This window comes from Sorex araneus, chromosome X (genome assembly GCF_027595985.1).
Source record: "Sorex araneus isolate mSorAra2 chromosome X, mSorAra2.pri, whole genome shotgun sequence".
Classification (NCBI taxonomy): Eukaryota; Metazoa; Chordata; class Mammalia; order Eulipotyphla; family Soricidae; genus Sorex; species Sorex araneus.
Genome location: NC_073313.1, coordinates 260,452,031 through 260,474,896, shown reverse-complemented (window position 1 = coordinate 260,474,896; position 22,866 = coordinate 260,452,031). Strand labels below are relative to the sequence as shown.

General features: G+C 46.7%; 1 protein-coding gene across 1 annotated transcript in view; it reads left to right on the top strand.

The window, feature by feature from the left end:
- Nucleotides 1–19,388, top strand: part of IRS1 (insulin receptor substrate 1) — a 71,450-nt gene extending 52,062 nt beyond the window's left edge. Inside the window, exon 2 of the mRNA XM_055120103.1 lies at nucleotides 18,197–19,388. The gene's annotated coding sequence lies outside the window, so the exon portion shown is untranslated. The remainder of the gene's footprint in view (nucleotides 1–18,196) is intronic.
- The last annotated feature ends 3,478 nt before the right edge of the window (nucleotides 19,389–22,866 follow it).

The following is a 22,866-nucleotide window of genomic DNA, read 5'->3' as shown; positions in this document are numbered from 1 at the left end:
AGACGTTTATCCACAGTCTCAGAAAATAAAATGTCACATAGATTTGGGGTAGGGTGTGTTTCTACCATACCTAGACAGGAGCTAACCTTTCAGCTAATGAAGTATAAAAATTCAGGTGACCAATGTGTAGAGTGCTTTAGACTTGTTATGGACAGTTGGTTATTGATAATCCACTGTTAACATTGTCATCAAAACAACATAGAAAGCACCTTCATAGCCACATTACCTGTGTAGTTCCCTTTTTTTCTTACCTTTGGTATCATCAGATGAGTGCCGCCTCTAGCATCTCAATGGCACTGCCAATGTTGTGGTGCTTTTTTGTACATAAACCTGAGCAATGCTCTCAAGAGTAAGCAGCTTCAGGTGTCATGCACCTTCCTCATTCCTCTCTCTGCCAGTCCCCTTCAGTTGGTTTATGGTATCTTCTTGCTATGGGGGGGAGGGGGGGGAAGAATAAAGGGTTTGCTCTGCCACGGCTTCCTTGTTGGTGGCTGTGCTTGCATTGTGTCGCAGCCTCCATCTCACTTAATCCTTACACCAACCACTGTTTAGGCTGTAGTATTATCTTACCTGGAAACTGCAGCCTGTGAGGTTGACCAGTTGCCTCAGTGCCAGGAAGTGAAGTGGGGATGTGCTGGAGAGGGCCAACATCAACACTATAGGCTGGTCAAGCACTTGCTGCTGGCCACAGAGGTCTGACTTTAAGGGTCTTCCTGCTGATTTCCATTCCTGTTATATCTGGAGCCCTTGGTGAAGTGAATTGTTAGTCTCTCCCATTAGATCCTGTTAAATCAGATGGAAGGTCATGCTTTCAGAGATGTGTGCACCTGGTCGTAACTGTGACTGTTTGCTACTTTCTGTGCACCCGAACAGAAGGTGTTAGCACACACAGACCATTGTTTTGTGCTGAGTTTTGGTCTTTTCCAATTTTGACACTATTGCCTCATATGACTTTGTTGCTTCCTCTGATGGTCTTGTAAAAGGTGCTATTTCCTCTGCACATAGGTTTTCGAGAACCTGCACCCGAAACCATCCCCATTCGTAGGAAAGGATGTGTGGGGAATGAATGAATGCACAGGGGGAATGGAATACGCTTTGATATCAATATCCCAGTCTTTCAAAGTGGAAGGTAGTAAATAGATTGTTATTGTCACTAAACCAATAGCACAGAGGTAGGGTGTTTGCCTTGCACGCGGCTGACCCGGGTTTGATTCCTCCGTCCCTCTCGAAGAGCCTGGCAAACTACTGAGAGTATCCCATCAGCATGGTAGAGCCTGACAAGCTACCTGTGGCATATTTGATATGCCAAAAACAGTAACAACAAGTCTCACAATGGAGACGTTACTGGTGCCTGCTCAAGCAAATCGATGAACAATGGGATGACAGTGCCTGACAGTGACAGTCACTTAACTGTGTCTGTTCTGCTCATGTCTTATGTAGAAGGAGCTTTGAGTTGACGTTGTGTCTTTTACTACCTACCTACTGGCCTTCTCAAATAACAACATATAAGACATTAGAAGTTGGGAGCTAACTCTTGGGAAAAAATTGAAATTGGGAAGTAAGATCCCATCTCTGCCTATAATTGTTTTTAATTTTAATTGAATCACAGTGAGATACATAGTTTCAAAGTTGTTCATGAAGGGTTTCAGTCATACATTGTTCCAACACTCATCCTTCCACCAATGTACAGTTCCTACCACCAATGTCCTCAGTTTCCCTCCTGCCACCCCGCTCTAGTTTGTTTCTGTGCAACCTTTTTGGCTTTATGGTTTATGTCTAATGATTTGCAAGGTGTCAGAATTCACATCATCGAGGCCAACACCTTCTTGTTTGGGTGCCCTCATCCAGGCACTAATGCACATGACCCTTTGCTTCTCTTTTCCAAGATCTGCAGATATCAGAGTCCCCTGCATTGGCTTTGCAGAGACCGAAATATGTAAGATAACTGCTCCCACTCTCCCTCTCCATCCAGCAGTCTCCACGGCAGTGCATTCAGCAGAAAGGAAGGCCCAGTCTTGAAGGCCCATGGCTGTGTGCACCTACCTTCCTCAGAGGTGCCTGCTCTGCCCTGCCCTGCCCTCTGTCTCGTTCCAGAGCCCGCGAGGCAGACAAATCCTGCTCCTCCTCTTGCACTTCCCTCTCCGAGACCCTTTCCCATCCAGAAGTGATTCCTCCCTTCCTGTTTTTCTCAGTGGCAGTTTCTGTAGCTTCCGCCCGTTTACAGACAGAGGTGGAGGCAGGTGATTGCCATGCGTCCTCGCTTGAAATTCTGCAATGAAGTCCTTTTATTATTCTTTGAAGTAAAGGAAACAGCATGTTTTGCTTTTCTTTTAGCCTCAAACTGTCCCTCAACTTGTGGTCCTCAGGCCAGTGTTATTGCAGCAACTAGGAGGTCGTGCGACCTGCAGAATTTCTGTTCATTTAGTACCCAGGATGTCTACTGGTCTTGGACTGGGTTGGTGTCTGTGCTCATTTGCACTAAATTTGTCACCTTTAGAGGCTTGGGAAGGGGGTTGTCTTTACTTTTCCTGTCATTGACTTACCCCATTCACCTAGAGAAATCAGCACTTTGTAGTTGAAGGACTTATTACTAGGAATATTGCCTTTACTTGTGCTGCATACTGCCCCGATTTTATTCTTCTCCTCGGATCAGCCTTGCTTTACTAATAGTCAGGATATTAGGATTTCAGTGACTTCTAGGCAGGGATGACTCAGAGGTTGGGAATACTGGCTTTGCATGTACACGATCCCGGGTATGATCCCAAGAACCACTCAGAGCACTGGGATTAGCAGGTATGGCTCTAGAACAAACAAGGACGAAAACGGGTAGGGGAGGGGGGAATGAGGACAGAGAAGAAGGAAGGAAGGAAGGAAGGAAGGAAGGAAGGAAGGAAGGAAGGAAGGAAGGAAGGAAGGAAGGAAGGAAGGAAGGAAGGAAGGAGGGAAGGAGGGAAGGAAGGGAAGGAGGGAAGGAAGGGGGAAGGAAAGAGGGAAGGAAGGAAAGAAAGAAGGAGGGAGGGAAGGAGGAAGGAAGGAAGGAAGGCTGGAAGGAAGGAAGGAAGGAAGGAAGGAAGGAAGGGAGGGAGGGAGGGAGGAAGGAAGGAAGGAAGGAAGGAAGGAAGGAAGGAAGGAAGGAAGGAAGGAAGGAAGGAAGGAAGGAAGGAAGGAGGTATCTAACACAGAAGTTGGAATAATTGGCATCCAGTTGCATGTTTTGGTGACCTGTGCCATCCTCCATCCCCCCCTCTCTTCTCTATTTGTTTTTTCGACCATACTCGGTGATACTTAGGGCTTACTCCTGACTCTGTGCTCAGGAGTTGCTCCAAGTGGGCTCAGGGGATACGACCCTCGAACTCCTTGCTCCGTTGAACTGTTGTCAGTGTCTCCTTCTGTTTCTTGGGTCTATGCCCAGAAGAAGCGCTAGGAAACCAGGCTGTGGCCAACCGCCTCAACCTTGCGCACAGAGGCCAGCGGATTCTTGATCCACGGGCGGGAGGTCAGCGTGGAGCCGCTGCTCTCGCCGCCCCCGCACCTGTGCGGGAGGGACTCGGGGAAAGCCCTGCCGAGCTTCTCCAGACAGTGTTCTAGGTAGAGTCCCAGAAGAAATCTTGCCACCTGTTGTGACAAGCGAGGGGTCGTGTTCTGGATGTTCTGGGGCCCTCTTGGGTGTGGCTGCTGCCGTCAGTGAGGAGAACCCAGAGGGCGGGAAGGAGAGGGTTTGAGGGCGGGACTGCATAGGGGCCTTTACCTACTTGCACTCCTAGTGAACCGCACGGCAGAGCCTGACAAGCTACCCGAGGCGTATTCCATATGCCAAAACAGTAACAGCAAGTCTCACAATGGAGACGTTACTGGTGCCCGCTCGAGCAAATCGGTGAGCAATGGGATGACAGTGACAGTGACTCCTAGTGAAAAAAGAAAAACAGACTGAAGGTGGGCCCTTGTCCATGGGGGACTCTGTGGCGGAGAAAACTTGAGGCAGTTTTTGAGTAGATTTAAACAAAGCTCATCGGAGGGACTGTTAATGTAGCGTTAATTATAGCCTGTCTCTGTTTGCCGGTAATGGCAAAATTGTGTGCTTTGATTTTCTTTTGAAGGCATTTTGTCAGCATCTGAGACTGTAGTGGAGAAAGAATAGAAGCTATTGTTTCTTTCTACGCTTTAGGACCAGAGCGGTGTCTGTGGCTAGTTTCAGGAGAACCTGTCCTTTCTCTCCTTTATACCATGACCTGAGGGTTTGCTCTGAAAAACAAACAAACAAAAAAAACCTTTGTATTTAACCACCTGCATATCAACTTGGTTTTTTTCTGTTCAGTGTCTCAGGTCCAAAATTTTCAGTCTCATTGCTGGTTGGTAGTGTAGGCGTCCTGCTTCCTGCCCTATCAGTTTTCAATTTGTAATCTCAAACATATTATATATACAGCAAAAAGGAGATCTCTGAAGCATATAGATTTTTATGTTTACCATAGCTCATTGCACATTAAATACATTTAACTGTCTGAATAAGAAATGGGCTGGAGAAATAGTATTAAGGCACTTGCCTTGCAACCTTGTATGTGGCTAACTTCTTGTTTGCTCCTTAGTATTACATAGGGTCCCCCAAACACCATCAGTAGTGATCCCTGAGCACAGTAAGCCCTGAGCACCGCTGGGTATGGCCCAAAACCTGAAGAGAAGAAGAAGGAGATGGAGAATAGGAAGGGAAAAGAGAGAGCAGTGCTTTTCATGAGGGAGACCCAGGTTCAAACCCTTGTGCCTCCTGGTTCACTGAACACTGCTAGGAACGACCCCTGCGCACAGAACCAGGAGAAGCCCCCAGACACCAGTAGGTGTAATCCCAAATCTCCTCCACTCCCCAAAAGAAAACAAATAGAATGTTACTACCCTATCTGCTTTATATATCTCTTTTTGTTTTAATTTGTTTCATGTTTCTTTTTTTTCTGTAACTTTAGGAAAACTAGATCTAAAAAATATTTGTGGCATTTTTGTATATTGAATTATTTGAAATATATATATATTTTGCAAGGTGGATATTTTTTCATTAGGTGAAAAAGACTCTAGAAAATGATATTCTGACCTCCGAGCAGCTTCTTAGCCACGTGAGCGTGTTTATTACCGAAAGTGAGCAACTATGATTATAAGCCTCAGAGCCACTATATTTTGGGTTTTTTTTTAATCAACCAGATATTGGAAGGACACCGCGCACAGCTAAGTACTCCCAGGTCACATGAGGAAGGTTCCGTGTGTTCGCCGTGCCCTTCCTCTGCCCTCTCTGCTTCACCCCTGACCTCATGACCGGGCATTCTCTCCGCTCTCGGGGCCTGATGGGGACAGCGCAGGACCACAGGAGGAGGCAGATGAGAAGGCGGGCGGTGACAGTGAGAGTGATCTCAGGTCCTTGCCTGGCAGGCCCGGCTCCCCTGGAGGCTCAGTCGCACCCAGTGTGTGTGTCGGAGGAGCTAAAATCCGATCACCCACAGGGGCTCTGAGCACTGGGCACCCAGTGGGCTCTGAACACCCTGGTGTGGAGGACAGACATCGGAACACCTCCCCAAGACTCCTCTGGACCCAGAGACAGTGATGCCCAGTGCTCGGGGCAACCCCGAGGCTTCTCCAGCCATGGAGCTGCTCTGGGGCCGGGTTCCTGGGTCCCGGCACTGGTGACCTTTGTACCAGAGGCTGCCCCCGCCCGGGCGGCCTTGCCTGTTTGCAGCTGGGGGGTGGTGTTCCTCATCTACCAGATGCTCGCGGCATGTGCGGGGGGCCTGGAGACCCCTTTCAGAGCCCCCACAAGGAGACGCTTCCTAAGGAGCCGGTTTTGAAAGGCTGGTCAGCACTCAGTTGAGAATTCATCATGAATTTGACACAGAGATCTTCCCGTCCTTCCTGACCACCTGCTCCGTCCCTCCGCCCCCCCTCCCCCCTCAATGCGATGCAGTTTAGGCCAGCAGGCAGGAGGGGACGGTTTAGCAAATGCCCTTTTTCTTTTTTACTTTTTTTCTTCTTCTTTTTTTTATTTATTTTTTTATTGAATCACCATGTGGAAAGTTACAAAGGTTTCAGGTTTAAGTCTCAGTTATACAATGCTCGAACACCCATCCCTTCACCAGTGCACATATTCCACCACCAAGAACCCCAGTATACCTCCCCCCTCCCCCCCCGCCTCCCCAGCCCCCCACCCTGCCTGTGTAACTGGTAAATTTCACTTTACTTTCACTTTACTTTGATTACATTCAATATTTCAACAAAAACCTCACTATTATTGTTTAGAGTTTCTCCCCCCCTAAAGTCGGACCTGCTGAAAAGGAAGCATTTGATAAGCAAATGCCCTTTTTCACTCCACACTCAAAAGAACCAGGCTGAGATGTCAGATATGAGAGAGAGAGAGAGAGAGAGACAGAGAGAGAGGAGACAGAGAGAGAGAAGAGAGAGAGAGAGAGAGACCCAGAGAGAGAGAGAGAAAGATTCCCAGAAGCCAAGCCAGGGGAAGTGAGGCCGGGGAGATGAAAGCGAAGGCCCCGAGCTTGGGGGTCAGTGGGTGGAAGGTCAACTCCTCTTTGTCAACTGGGGGAACCGGGCTGGCGTGAGGGAGACGAGAGAGGAGTTAGCAGTCAGGAATTGGCACCGGGGTCGGCTTCAAAGGCCGCCGCGGTGCCAGCCCTGTGTACATTATCAATTATTGTATATTATCTCCTCTGTTCGCCACTCCCCTCCCCCCTCCCCTTCTCTGCCAGCTGCCAACGATTAGACGGTATATCTGACAGCAGTTGCAGCGTTCCGTCCAGTTACTCGGGCTCTGCCACCCTCAGGTTGAGTTCTTCACAGGAGGTGGGGGAAGCAGTTCGGAGACCAAAACCCAGCCCGCCCCTCCCCCAACAATTATAAACCCGCCTTAGGAGAGAGAGTGTGCGGGAATCCCCCGTTTCAGCCTCTGCATGGGAATTCCTTGCAGATTCTTTCATGGGGCCCTCGAAGCCTTTCCTTAGCCAGCTTCGAAGAGGGGGCAAGGGGCGGGGGCCGGGGGGACCTCAAGCTTCTCGTTTCTTCTGGGAAAGCAATAGAAGCAGCCTTCAGTGTGCGGCTCTCCCTAGCCTTCATTTCAGATCCGCTCGGAGATAGTCTGATACTATCTGTCCTCATGTTTAACTCGTGCGTCCCTGTGTCACTGGGCAGGTCTCGGGTCCAGAATCAGATCTCAGGTCATGCATCCAGTTCGACGACGATACTATTTGCATTTTCCTTCTGGCGTTGCCCCAAATTCAGAGATGGCTCTGAGTCGCCATCCCTCTCCCAAGGTGCACGTCATCCTGGCTGCAGCCTTGGGCCTGGGTATCTCACTGTGGACTGAGTCTCGCTTGCCTGTTCCCCTGTGGTGCTTTTGGCTGCTGTGTTTTCAAGTGTCAGGAGAAAACCCAAGGGCTTCCAAATAAGGCTTATTATCACTAAGAATGTTTGGGACTGGACAGCTCTACAGGTAAGGAGTTTGCCTTGCCTATTGGCTAACCCCGGTTCAATCCTTAGCATCCCATGTAGTCCCCAAAGCACCACCTTGACTGACCCCCTGAGCACAGAGCTAGGAGTCTAAGGTAGCCGCTGAATATTGATAAGTGTATCCCAATCTTCCCTTCAAGTGTTTGGTGAATTACTCTGTGCCAAGGACCATGCTAGAGATGTTTTTGTGACTCGTTTTATTTGTAAAATAGTATATGCTGCGCATGAAAACATTGAGGTCCAGAGAGTTAGGTGCTTAACCCAGAATCCCAGAGGAACCATCAGCAAAGAAGAGATGCTGCTGCAGAGGAGACCCCCTGAGTTGAGCTTTCCCATCGTCAGCCACCGCCCGTGTTTGCTTGGAAGTGGGTTTTGAGTTCAAACTGATGAGTCTTGTTTAAGTTCCATCTTCATTCTCCAAATAACTTTTCGTGAGTTAAACTTCCTAAATTCCTTTGCCCAGTTCAAAATTGCATTCAGGTTACTCACCGATGGCTAAAGTGGTGGCATCTCAAGAGAATTAGGACATTTGTTGCAAGACTATTAAAAGCATGGGAGAGGCCATCTTTAACACTCAGGTAAACTGAGGTCCTGCTTCTGGCCTCCAGTGGTCTAGGATCAACAAGTCCATTTCCCATCCTCCTGACCCTGAGTTTGGCTTAAAATTTGTTCTCAGGGTATGGAAAGATAGTAGAGGAGTTAAAGGGTTAAGTTGCCTTGCATGGACCTGGCCCTGGTTCAATCCCTGACAAACCATAGGGTTCCCTGAGCACTGTCAGAAATGACTCCTGAGTACTGCCAGATATGGCCACAGAAACCCCTCCCCCCAACAAATGAGATAAAACTTCAGTAAATCTTAAGAGCTAGACAGATCATACAGGAGTGAGGCACTCCTTGTTGTGCATAATGTAGAGCCCAGTTCAAATCCCAGTACCCCTTATGGTTTCTAAGCTCTGCCAGGAGTGATTCCTGAGCGTAGAGCTGGAAATAGTCCCTGAGCACTGCCAGGTATAGCCCCCAAACACACACACACACATAAATAAATAAATAAAAGTGAAAACGCTTTTTATAATCCAGAAATCTGTATCATTTGCCTTCTTCAACAAAATGAATTGTGCATTGAATACATTTGAAATACGCTGCCAGGTGCTTTTATAGTGAAGACCAGTAGTGATTGGTTTCAGAGATTTGGATCTCAAAAGCCAAAGCAAATGAACAACAAAAAGTACAGCGGACAGGGTGTTTGCCTTGCATGCGGCTGCTGCGTAGCTTTGATCCCCGGCACCCCGTGTGATCCCTTGAGCCCCAGCAGGAGTGATCCCTAATTGCAAAGCCAGATGTGAGCCCTGCTCACTACTTCATGTGGCTTCAGAGCAAACAAACACAATCTCCAAGAAGTTTATTATTATTATGACCATTATTTAGATTCTTTTAAAAAGAGACAAGAAGGAAGAAAGAACAGCTTCAGAGTCCAGAAATTAAATTCTTCCCAGTATAACCCTCTGTCATCACTGTCATCACTGTCATCCTGTTGCTCATCGATTTGCTCGAGCGGGCAACGTAACGTCCCCATTGTGAGACTTAGACTTGTTGTTACTGTTTTTGGCATATAGAATACGCCACGGGCGCTGCTTGCGGGCAGGATACTCCCGGTAGCTTGCCGGGCTCTCCGAGAAGGACGGAGGAACTGAGCCTGGATCGACTGTGTGGAAGGCAGACGCCCTACCTCTATCCCTCTAACCTTCTCAAAGCAAGGACGAAGGCAAAGGATCCAGCCTTCGTGATTTTTCATAATAAATCCTTAGACATGAAGTGCGCAAGTGTGCCACTGAGCTTGACCTTGTTAGGGACAGTTGGGAGTGGCCTTGTCTTCTGCTGGGTCACCGTTAGGATCCCAGACACCCACTGCCTGGAGATCAGGCCACCATCACCGCTGTGCCTTGTGGTTCCTTTGAAAGATGCTGGTTCAGTTTAATACATTTTTCTTGCATTACCAAGTTCTTCCATAAAGTCAACCACAGCCCATATTATCGGGGACTCCGGCTAAGCTTGTGGTGAGCAGGAAATAGATTAAACACAGGTTTTCCCTTTTCACTGAGTGCCAAAAGTGATGTCAGCGGTGTTATGATACCCCCCCCCCCCGCCTGCTGTGCACGCAGAAAGCCTGTTCATTTTTGGGTTCCTGGGGTCTCAGGGAAAAGCTGATGTTTGATAAGAAACAATTGGGTCTTTGGACAATTACTCAAATGTAAAATCAGGCCCTTGCTTTCTTGAAACAGTCCATGATGCAACTCCAGGGAGAGGATGGAAGACACACATACACTTGCGCGCGCGCGCACACACACACACACACACACACACACACACACACAATGCTTCTCAGAAAAAAGAAGGGTTTAATCCCACTGGACTAAATATACTTGATTCCCGTCTGCCTAATTACAGACATGCTATTATCAACACTTTTGCTCCCCCGTTGTAGAAGAAGTTGTGATTTTAAGGGAAGACTCACAGTTTGTTTCTACATGGGACCAACACAAGCTCTATCCTGTGTTCTGAAACGTAGATGAAAACAATGACTCAGATTGCACGACAACCCTCAGAGCAGACGTATCTTCCCACTCTGTAAGAGCACTGTGAGGGGAGGCTGTTCTCCCCAGCTCGCCTCTCTGCCTTTCCTCTCAGGCAGGGGATGATGGCCTCACGCTTTCAGGCCTTGGGGCAGTTGGCTCTTTGGGGTGTGCACGTTGACTGCAGTATTGATTCTGCCAGGGGTGGGGTCCCACTCTCAAGGGTGCTTGGAACTTACTCCTGGCTCTGTGCTCGGCAGACCAGATGCCGGGTGAGGGGATGGAACTGGGGTCAGCCAATAAATAATAAGTAAGTGTCTTAACTCTTGGGCTACCTTTCCATCCCTCGAGTATTCACTTTTGTTTTAAGCTTCTCTCTTGAACTTTCTAGTAGGGGCCGGGGACATATTTTTCTGGTCGTGGGGAGATTGGAGACTTTGGAGAGAGTTTGATTTCCCCTGGGGTGAGGGTTGCTGACCTCTTGAGCTTTGATGTCCTACCCCCTTTGCTTTCTCAACCTGCAACGCTTTGCTGAAGCAAGTGAGAAACGAGTGGAGTGACTGTCCTTTGGAATCAGTAGGTGTTTTTTTCTCCAACTTTGACTCCAGTTTCCCGGAGACAGGCTGAGGGGTAAGATGCTCGAATCGCGGAGGACCAGACGGCTGTTTTTCCTTGGCCTCTACTCCCAGACCATCTTGAGAAGCTTCCAGACCTCTGCTTTCTGCCGTGGGCTAGGAGGGGACCCTGCCTGAGACTCCGTCTCAGTGTTCTTCTCTTTCTTGGTGGTCTCCCCCAGTCCCCAGTACCCCCAGGTCTCCCACCAGCACAAGGGGGCACTTGGCTTCCCCTGTTGGCCTCGCTGCCCGGCCATCTCCCTTGGCAGCGCGGTGCCCGGGAAGGGCTGGCGGGAGACCTTGTTATTTTCCCCCGTGACTTGCACCAGGCTAAAGTGCTATTTCAGCAGCTCCGTGAAAACGCTGGTTTGGCTGGATGGTTCCCCTTTGCCATTTAAGACCAAGGAGCCCAGTCTCTCCAGCCCCGTTCCGACCTATTTTAAAAAGATAGGGGTTTCCTTTCTGGTCGTAGGGAGATTGGAGACTTTGGAGAGAGTTTGATTTCCCCTGGGGTGAGGGCTGCTGACCAAGAGCTTTGATATCCTACCTAAGTGGAGGGACTTTCTCCTTTCATCACAAAGTAGGGAACATCTTGCTCTTGCTTACCTCTAAGTTGAGTTCTTTAGTTAATGCTTAACTTGTGTGTATGTGTGTGTGGCGGGGGTGTGTGAAGGGGTGCAGGGGGTGATGGTGTTTAAGGTCTGAAAACTTTAAAATGGAGGTTGCCTTTTTTATTATGTTGCTGTGTCTTTTCCTACATACACACACACACACACACACACACACACACACACACACACACACACACAGAGCCATCTTAGTTGTACCTATGTGGCAAAGAGTAAAGAGACTCTCCCTGTCGGAAACTCTCACTTTTCTTTCCTCCCTCTTTGGGTGATGACCATAGCTAAGAGCTGACCGTCTGAGCTATTTCCAGCCCAATGGCACCCTCTTACCAAGACCACAGAATGTAAGTCCTAAATTGAGAGATCTAATAATTCCTTTCCTAAGGGTTTCTTTGTCCATCCAATGGTTCGGTAGTCTCATTTGTGCATCTGGGAGGCATGATGTGAAAGTATTAATACAACATTGACACACCATCAGAACTAGAAGTATATGTAATACTAATTGTCTTAAAAAAGCATTTACTTGACCTTTTACCAGATTTCAGGGATACTTGCAAACAAAATACTTTGCAGTGTTTTTATAAGGGGCTTTATTCTTATCTAAGCATTCTAGAAATCTCCATCTGGTCTGAACAAAGAGTACCATGAACTCATGGGGTCAGTATCAGTGAAGTGTATTTGCTCAGAGTGGTGGCATGTACCGGAATATTGCTGGATGAAATGAGAAACTAACAGAGGGCTGGAGCGATAGCACAGAGGGTTTGCCTTGCATACAGCCAATCTGGATTCGATTCCCAGCATGATGGTCCCCTGAGCACGGCCAGGTGTGATTCCTGAGTGCAGAGCCAGGAGTAACCCCAGTGCATCGCTAGGTGTGACCCAAAAAGCAAAAAAAAAGAAAGAGAGGGAAGGAGGGAGGGGGGGAGGGAGGGAGGAAGGAAGGAAGGAAGGAAGGGAGGGAGGGAGGAAGGAAGGGAGGGAGGGAGGAAGGAAGGAAGGAAGGAAGGGAGGGAGGGAGGGAGGGAGGGAGGGAGGGAGGGAGGGAGGGAGAGAGAGAGAGAGCCGGGAAGACCAGAGAGGTGCTGACCTCAGTGTCCAGAGCCATGCACCCTGCTGCCTGGCTCCTGCCACCCGAGATCTGTCTCTTCTGAGTCTGAGCCTTCTGAGTGCTGCACCCATGCCATTCTCAAAAGGACTTCCACTGTTAGAAACCAAAGTCAGAGAGTCAGAGGCTTTTTAGGGTGTTTCAGATGGTCAGATATCACCCCTTAATCAGTGAATTGGGGATGGGAAAGGGATTGAATACCGAGAAGGCATTTTTAAAAAAATGACGGGAGCTAGCAGAGGGATTAGGGACACACACCTTGCATGCATGGGGACCCGATTTCCCTACATGCTTGCCACCCTCAGACCTCCTGGTGTAGCCTGGAGGCCCTGGCACCACTGGGCTGGAATAGCACTGAGCCGCCAGGCCCAAACATTGGAAAGTTTGGCCAGTTGTCTGAGTGTCACCAGAAGTCACGTCTGGACACCCCCCCCCCCCCCGAACTGCTTGAGACCCTCCCCAAAGATGACTAACTGATTAACGTTTTAAATATTTTTTGATGATAGATTTTTTTTTTTTCAGAATGGGAAAGCTCTATGATTGAAGCAGGACTTTCTTGTCCTACTTAGGCGTTTTTCTGATTCAGTGCATAATTTTAAGAAATCCAAATTCTTTATGTCATTGGTGAAATTAGAACCATAGCTGAGTGATGGTTCTAAAATAGTGGATTTTTTTTTCCTGGGTGACAGAAATCACCAGTAATATTTATGCTTTCTTGTCATCTTCCTGTACTTCATACATTTTCTAAAGTCAAGAATTCTTTGAAGCCACAGCTGCTTAAGTGAATTTTTTTTCAAAGGTGATTTTGATACATTTCTTCATGTGGCATTTATCTGCATTTTCTTAGATGAATCCACAATATTTCAAACAATGATCTCCATTCAAGAACTATGTCTTTTTATTTTTTATTTTTTTCAAGTATAGTTGGATGAGTAAGAGCGACTTTCTGGCTATGTTTCAGCGACAATAACCAAGTGACTTATATTTTGCTCCCATTAGTAAAAGTAGAAACTGCTAGGCATGTTCTAACAAGATATTTATAAAGGTGTCTCAGTTGACTCAGCAAATTGACAGGCAGTTGCAAGGTATTCAAATGCAAGATCAAAACTTAGTCAGTGGGTTGGACTGCAATGCTTTGCTGAAAAGCTACAGGCCCTCAGTTATGCTGATATCAGCCTACTGCTGTTTTCAGCTTCTGGGTGAAGACCCTTTGGTGGGCCTCACAGCATGAAAGGAAACAGGAGCCTTCTTTGTCTTTCAGCCTGAGGAGACATCCTTTAACTGGCTTACCTCAGAAGATGTAAATTTCTTCTCGATGCAATAATGCAATAATCCAGAGGTCCAGAGGTCGTGGGTAGCATTGCTCCAGTGTTGACTTCCTTGATAACACTTTAAAAATTACATTTTTCATTACTGGCAACAAGGATTAGGTGGGTTTTATCTTCCGAGAAGGCACACATGGAAGAATAGAAGAGAGGCTGACATGGTGATGAAATTTTGTCAAAATGCAATTTCCTGCTACTAAGTCTCGCGACAGGTGCATCCTCTTCCTGGGTTCAGAAGTTATTCCCCAATGATGTAACTGGAGAGAATGGATCACAGGCACATTCCAGTTTGATATTTGCACAGCTCTTCTCCAAGGAGGTGCTTTGCCTTTTTGTTCCCAGTGCGTGCCCGTTACAAAGGGGTCTTTTGTATTTGTAAGGCAGGAGAGTGATATTCGCCTCTTCGGCTCGCTGTGAGTCTGTGGGGCTTGTATCTGCACACCCATGCCTCTGTTTCAGTGCTTCTTATAGACTTCATCATCACATTGTTTTTCTTTGTCACTTAGTAGATAACTAATGATTACAGGAGTTGGGTATACATGGCTTTGCCTTTCTTTTAAAAAAAATAAAGCACACCTATGTACTTCTAAATTTTAAAAATCTGTGGTGGACATGTTCAGCTTTCTTCAAATGAGTGGTATTGGTTAAGCTCACTCCTTTTTTGATGGGAAACATGTAGAAGCAGAGATCACGGCCAGTTGAGCCTCAGTTCCGAGTTCAAGTCAGCCTATAGTGACTTTCCGAGGACAATCAGCAGCGCTGATTTGGGAACCTTAGTTGTGTAGAGAATGCCTGTGTTTTGCTGTAGATAATGCCTCCCTGGGCACTGAACTATTACCAGCTTAATCAGTGCCTTTACTCACCGTATTTGGCTTGCAAGGCTTTTTGACCGTCTCCAAAGATCCAGTGTACCCTCAAAGGCCCAAGACTGGCTGCTCTAGTGACCATTCAAAAGAATACGCTCCGAGCCCGAGCGATAGTACAGCAGGTAGGGCGCTTGCCTTATACATGGCCAACCCAAGTTCAATCCCCAGCATCCCATATAGCACCGTCAGGAGTAATTCCTGAGTGCAGAGGCAGGAGTATTCCCTGAACATCGCATTGCTGAGTGTGACCCAAAAAGAAAGAAAGAAAAAATATCCCCAAAGTTGAGAAGGCAGTTGCAAAAAAAAAAAAAAAAAAAAAAAGAAGAAGAAAAAGAAGTGGAAACTTGAGGTATTACAAAAAAATTGCTTCTCAGAATAGCAGCATGATTGAATGAGCAGGTAGACCCCAAGGTGGCTCCAGAGAAAGAGAATTCCCACGGAGACATGTGTGTTAAATACCCACATCTTTGCCCCGTGGCTGCCAGTGTGTGTGCACGCCTCAGGTGCCCCCCTTAGACAAAACGAGTGGAGGTGGGTGGGTGGGAGGGGGTCTTTGGGACATAGGTGGAAGGACATGGACACTCTGATGATGGGTGTGAGTTGGATTGACGTGTGCGTGGACTGCTTTGACACTTGTCAGTCAGAGCACCTCAATAAAGATGGGGGGAATAAAAGTAAACAGATGTCAGCTCGAGACATGGCCTTGAGGCTTGTCTGCGTGTCTGTGGCCTCTTCCTGACCCTCTGTCCCCCTGTCCCCATGGCGTCCCACTTCCCTGCAGGGCGTGGGGGATGGCACCGTTTGCTAGCGCATCTGGCCCCGCGTGCCGCGTGCGTCCAGATGCAAGCTCAGGGCCCCGTGCAGGCAGGGGCACCCCAGGACCCTGCAGAGAAGATGACAGGGCGCCTAGAGCCTGGCGTTTCCGGCCCTTTGCACGGGGCTCCTGGCGGAAAGTTCCCGGGATGGTGGCCCCGAGTCACAGATTGCAGCATCGGGTGAAGCCATCCTCCCATCTGGCCTCCGAGGGCCCTGGGTGTCCGCCCCTCTGCGCCAGGCAGGTTGGATCCAGTTTGTTCCTGTGCCGAGCGGTTCTTTGAGCGGTCCTGGACGAGAGCCAGGTGTAAGATGACGAGCGTGGCCCGTGCCCTTTGCCTTCCCCTGTTCTCCTATTTGGCAGTGACTTTGTTTGTTCCGAGCCCTTTGATAAAGAGTGTCCCGTCCTCCCTCGTGTGCGGCCCGGCGCTGGGAAGCCGGATCTGGAGAGGCGACCCGTGCTAGCCCTGGGCTGAGGAGAGACGGGGAGGAGAAAGGCAGCAAGGTGGAAATACTTCCCAGGGAGTTTCAAAAGGACACGCTGCTTCTTTGATGCCCCTTACCCTACAAGGCTTCTCTCTCTCTCTTTCTCTCACTCTCTCTCTCTCTCTCTCTCTCTCTCTTTCCCTCCCTTCTACCTCCCCCCCTCGTGTGTTTATTTTTATTTATTTATTTATTTATTTTTCTTTTTGGGTCACACCCACTGATGCACAGGGGTCACTTCTGGCTCTGGACTCAGGAATTACTCCTGAGGTGCTCAGAGGACCATATGGGATGCTGGGAATCGAACCCAGGTCAGCCACATGCAAGGCAAATGCCCTACCCCACTCTACCCCCACTGTGCTGTCGTTCCAGCCCCTTGGCCTGTGTGTTCCAGCCCCTTGCTTGTGCCTCCTGGGATGCAGGACTTTAGTGCAAACTTGTCTACTTTGCATTCTGTTTTCCTCTGGACAAACCACACTGAGGGAACCCCGCTTCTCTGGCAGTTTGAGAGAGTTTGAGAGAAGGCCGGAGGGATTTTGCGTCTGGTGGTTTTCACATTGGCGTCTCCATAGCAAGTTCTTATTTCTAAGTTGAACAAAAAAAATAGCATGTCTACAGACTGTCTTTTAGGGGGTGGAGCTAGTATGGTAAACCAATCACAGAAACTGAGATCTTTTGGTAAGAAAAGAAAGTTCCGATTACCCAGAGCAATTATAGAAATACTCAATTGCCTGGCTGTCCCCAGCAGGATCTTTAGGGACGAGAAGGAAACCGGAAGTGTCCCCTGGGTAACATTTAGGGGGTGTAAACTTGCTACAGCCGTCTCTGTCAGTATCAGCCACAGGTGTCAGCTGCATCCTGACGGTATCACTAACTGCGTCCCTGCCCCGTGACCTAGTAAAGACATTTTTTCCCCTCTCCGCTTGTACGCTTCACTTTGACCCTTTTTAGATCCCCTTTCCTCCACCCAAGCCTCGTTTCTCCATCGTCTCTGACTGTCCTCTCGTCCCGTATGGCTTATCTCAGATTCTCACATGCCCCCAGTGGGGAGTGTGCCTTGTCCCAGATATTCAGCACCTGCCTCGTGAGACCTCGCTGGGTGCCAGCCCTGGTGGTGTGCTCCGCCGAGGCGAACCCAAAGCCACACAACACAGGCACCATCATTATTCCCACAGTGCTAAGAGCATCCCTTTCCTCCCAGAGCCACCAAGTATGTCACTGCGGTGCTGCTCTGGTACCCCTAGCCAGAAGGATTCCTTCCCTCTCCTGTAAGGATCCTTTGGAGCCTTTTTTTTCCTGTGTTTGTCATGGGATTCAGGCATTCATGAAAAGTGTTCGACTTTGCATTCTGTTTCTGCTCTGAGCTTCCCTTCCCGCAAGAATTTCAAGGGAGCAGAATTCACACGCTCTTCTCCAAAGTGCTTCTTGCAACAGCCACTCACTCCTTGAATACATATTTATTGATGAGTAATACCGAGACACGTACTGTTCAGGATGTGCTATAAATACTGGTAACTGTCAGTAACTTCAGAGTGCATGGAAAATAGGGCTGTCGAGAACAATACTCTAGAGCAAAGGAGGCTTGATGAGATGAAACTGTTGTCTCCTTCCTGTGGGGGAATGAAAGATGCCCCCCCTCCCCGTCCCGAGGTTTGTCTTCTTGAAGTGTGTGGAAGCAATGTTGTTTTTCTGCTGGCGTGATTGATTTCCATAGATCGAAATCAGAATTCTTTCAGCTCTTTCTGTTTAAATGATTAACTAGGCCTGTGAGCGTAGGCTTCCTTTGGCATCCAAAAATCCACGTGTCAAACAGTGTCGCATTAAGAAAACTGATTTCAGATTTGGTAATGTAACATAACGCAACTTCAGATTCTAAAACCCGCACTTGGCGTTGAGCCAAGAGGAGATGGAGCATCACCAGCCTGTGCCCTGCTCAGCGATCTCTCCCGGTGGGTCTCTCCCGAGCATGATAATGTACAGTTGCGTTGCCTTCATGAACGCATCAAAGCATTTTGTGTTCTTGTGTTGCTAATCCCCTGACCTCTCCCACTCACATCGATTTGTTTGCTGATTTAATATTGACTACTCGGAGTGTGTGATAGCTTTCAACTCTTCCCTTTTGAAAGCAAAACATGAAAAGTTCCATGCAGGTCACCCATTTCTGTGAAGGACACGGCACTGTGTGTGCCTCTGACGCCCGCTTAGCTCATCACACTGAGCCCTTCTTTCACAGAAACCCTGAAAAGTGAACATGCGTTTTTGAGATGCCTGTGGTGATGAAGTCTTTCGTTTTCCTTTTACAGAATGAAGACCTAAATGACCTCAGCAAACCCTCCTTTCACTCATGGGTACCCAGACTCTATTTCGTGATTCACAACCAGGACCTCACATCTTTCTCCTCAGTCGACGGTACGCTGCATCCATTTCAGTTTGTTTACTTTCCACAATCCTCAGGAGTTCCTTGACTGAACTGCACGTTCTATATTGTGCCAAGAAAAAAAACAAAAAACAAAAACAAAAACAAAGCACTGTGATACCAGAACAATGAGTCTGCTTTTTACTTCATCGTCAACCTTAAAGGGACTTAGCCGGCCACACGAACTTCGTGTCCAGCACCACACCACGAGAGAATGGGTTTACTCTCCTTGCATTTACAAGATCCATTTCATCTGCTGCTGAAACTGTAAACTGTGTTCGACGAAACAGCGTTGTAAATTATTTCATACAAAAAAAAAACTGCTCATGATGGGTGGAGAGAGTATTAAATATTTAACATAGGTTTTTGATTTATATGTGTAATTTTTTAAATTAAAATGTAACTTTTTTCTTACAGCACATCTTTGGTTTGGGATGTGGAACTGAGGTATACAATGGTCTGTTGTAAAGTGTGGAGCGAATGCTTAAAACAAGGTTAAGCAAACAAACAGAAAAGAGTAGACTAGGGTACGATCCTTGTTTTAAGATTGTAATTCAGAAAAAAATAATATAATAAGAATCATAGTGCCATAGATGGTTCTCAATTGTATAGTTATATTTGCTGATACTATCTCTTGTAATATAGTCCTGATGTTGAGCTGAGATCCTTACAAGAATTAATCTTAATTTTGTATTTTTCCTGTAAGGCAATAGGCCATGTTAATGAAATGGAAGAAGGATATATTCTAATGGGTATTTTCAAGTGTCAGCTTAAAATTGGCAATTGAATGGAAGCAAAATTGCAAGAAAAGGAAATCAAAGTCTTCCATTGTATATACTGTAAAGCGGAGGAGACTTGGGTGAACCCTTCAAATCAAGAGCTCTCTTTGGAATGAACAACGTGGGTGTTTGTAAATTCTGGAAATTTCTTTCTTTTCCTAATAAACTAGAGACTGTTGATCTTCTCTGCTCCCCTCCCCCCCACTTCTGTAAGCTTCCCGCTCCATGGTCACCTTCTCCCCCTGTGCACACAATTAAGGGATTTTGTTCCTTGCATTGTCTCGGAAAGATGGCAAGACAGGTGAGTGCTTGTTTGTCCTTTCAAACCAGAAATTAAAGTTCCCCAAAGTGTTTTTAAAACCATGACCGGGACTACATGTCACTTGCCTTCCAAACCTTATCTCCTGTTTTCTAAGCACTTGCAGTATTACAGTATTTAACGGACTCACATTTGGCCTCTTTGTCCTGGTGGGTGGTAGCTGTTAAGAGATCAGCTCACAAAACCTGGGTCCAGAGAGCACATTCAGCATAATGGTTTGCTGTAGAAACAGAACGGTCATCCTTTGCTTGCTTGGAATAGACACACAGCTTGGATTTTTTTCCTTGTGGGAAAGAAGTGGAAATAGGTGAATTTAAAAATGCTGCTTGCAGAGTTTTTATCTTTCAAAAAAAATAATAAACTTCCTAAAGATGAAGGGAATGAATGCCACTATGAGGCTCCCTGCCACGTCTCTGACAGTATCAGGAATTGCCAAGCCTACTGTGGGGAGAAACAACCATTTTATCTCTGAAAGGCTGAACTCCCTGGCTAGGGGGGTTGGTGTTGCAAAAAACGGGGTTCTGGGGGTATTGCACTCTGCTTCCCCTCATCAACTGATGTGAGGACCCCTGTTCTGTTCAGCAGGGAGTAGCGATCAATACAGTACCCTCCATCCCCCACCACTGCTGAGGCCCGATACTGCTAGGTGAACCGGATGGCTTGTTCCTGCCGATGGTTGTACAATGTTCATTGTTGCAGGTTTTAACCATATGCACGCTTCCCAGTAAGTCATAAGAATTGGTTGTGTTCAAGGAACTCTGGCTGACATCTTGTCCCGTTTCGGAAAAGACATTACCAAGTTTTAAAATCAGATATGAAAGTTGATTGCTTGTTACTGTCAATCCAAAACTGACATATTTTTCAAATATTTGGGTTCATAATCTTGCTAGTAAAGGAAGAGAGTATGGAAAGCTAGTAAAGGGGGAAAAACTGGCCTGTTTTTTCCATAGAGAACAGAAATAGTGACAAGAAGAACTCAAGGAACAATGTCAGCCTGAACCCTGTTCCTGTCACGTTGGCTGTTATTTCTGAAATATGGAGTATGTATCCCCCAGATACTCTCTGCAGGTGGAATTTTCAACAGATTTGGGATGAGAACAGAAATGGACAGACTGGAAAATCCATCTCTCTCGATTTCTATTTCTCTGGTGTGTTGTTGAGTCCAGTAGTACAAAGCCAGAGGTTCTTATTTCAGTTGCACCTCCTGGGCCCTGAGATGGGTTTGAGCCTGTATCAAACTTCACTGATGTGAAACTGGAAGTTTCTGGCCTTGAAAGTGAAAACTCCTACTCTGGTTACCTGAGGAACCGCCCTTGAGCACTGTCCACTGTGGAGTTCCCGGGTTCAGTTCTGATGGGAAAAGGGTGGCTTTATCCATTTCACAGTATTTGGCCAGCTGATGGCTTCTAGTGAGTGGCATCGAGGTCACCTGTAAGTAGCTTTTTCTTTGTGTCACCCACCTTCTTAGAGACGTGAGCAGAGTTATCGAATTCTCCTTCTGTTTCCTAACATTGATGACCACTTTATTCTGGGAAAAAAAGAAAAAAAGAAAAAAAGGAATGGTCCTAGAACCAGCTAGAAGGGAAGGGAATCCATTAATGATCAACCCTGAGTCAATAATGCCAAATCAGTACTGAGGGCACACATGTGGCGGTTTCTTTCTAACTTGGAAAGGTCAGGGACTCTCTTGACTAATGGAAGTTGACTACCAAAAAAAATTAATAATAATAATAATGGATGAACTAAGAACCATCTAGCCAGAGGTACAGCTTTTTAACCTTTCTTTCCCAGACTCCGGTCTCCTAGCTGTCTTTGCCATTTGAGACACTTAAAGTATTGTGAAATTGTGTTACTCTACTGTCAGAAATAGTATTTTGCAATACTGAAGCCCTGTTTTGTTCAATCTTGTATCCTTAATGTATTATGCCATGTCATTGAGAACTTTTATTTTACTTTGGGGAGGGGAACCCACCGTCCACTGATAATAGAGCCTTGAAAAGTGGGGCAGATGTTAAGTGCTTCTACTGTCCTGGCACTGCTCTGAAGGTTGCTCCAGCATTCAAGGAGGTGCTAAAGCAGACACACTGGGAACTAAGACCTTGGTGGGGGAGAAACAGGATTCTAGACGGTATTAGAAGGGAGACAGACCAGAGCCTGAGATGAAACTCTTTCTTTGTGATGACTTGATAGGAGCCTGAGGGTTCTGAGGACATGGCAGGGGTTCGAGATAGGGATGTTTCTTTCTCGTGGGCAGCTGAGAGGCATGAGGGAAAGAACGCTCTTGTGGGGGGGGGTCTCTTAGGAAAGTTGGCCTTGCCCGTGCCAAGAGAAGGGCCTGTAGTCCACAAACATGCTACACAAGAGCAAAAGCAGTCTTCTTGGGGTCAAAAGAATATCCATTGTGGAACACTGGAAACTTAGATCATTTCCAAAGCTGAGTGAGAGACAATTGTGGATGTTCTTTCATAGATCCGCAAATCGTTTTATGTGTCGATAGACATTGTGGCATAGATGGTGGATTGGGGGTCTCTTACTCTGTGCAACTAGAGCATCAATAGGTTCTGGGAGGGGCCAGAATGACATTGAAGGTGTTTGAGCCACACTTATAGCCTTTATCTATAATAAAGAGTTTCCAATGAGCAAACATGATTGGAAAAACATATGACTCCTCTTCCTTTGTATCCTTATTGGTTGATGACTTGGTATTTGTGAATTGTACACCAAGAGATCTTTTACCACTCAACTGGCATTTAAAATCTCTCTGCATATGTTGTAAATTCTCCCAGTTGTTAACCATTATGATGCTACATGGTAGGGCAATTCAGTGCACAGGAAAACATGTCTCTCTTTTATATAGACATCCTTACTGCTGTGGTTTTTGTTTTGTTTTGTTTTTAGGAATTTTTACTCTTGGCTTCAGAATGTAGTTCCTGGAACAGTTTTTCTTACCGAGTTCTTTCCTGACATCTCTTGGCTGCAGGGTGGGCCAAATTAAATTCATATATATTTTTTCATTTAATGTATGTGCAGTTTGGTTTGACATCTTAAGATGGTGGTGCTGTTAATGGTGCTACTTCATCTGTGTACAAAAGGACCAATGCATGGTCTATATTGCTACCAAAACATTGTATATATGTGTATAACATGTATTATGTATATATGTAATGGGTACCAGGCCAGATATATATTTTTATTTAGAAGTGTTTCACTTTTCCAAGTTTTCTTTATAGTGTTATGCTTATTTTCAGTTTGTTCCCTTCCCCACCCCACCCCCATTCTGTCTGGTACTTAGAACTGTAGTGTCTTCATCGTTAATTAAAGAAAACTGTCTAAATGAATTCACAGATGCGAATGTTAGTGATCCTTAATGTCTTCGATTGTGGAACAGAAACAGCCCATTCCAAATATGCCAAGGTCTTTGGGTAACAGCAGTGCACATCTTGAAACGTATTTTAATAC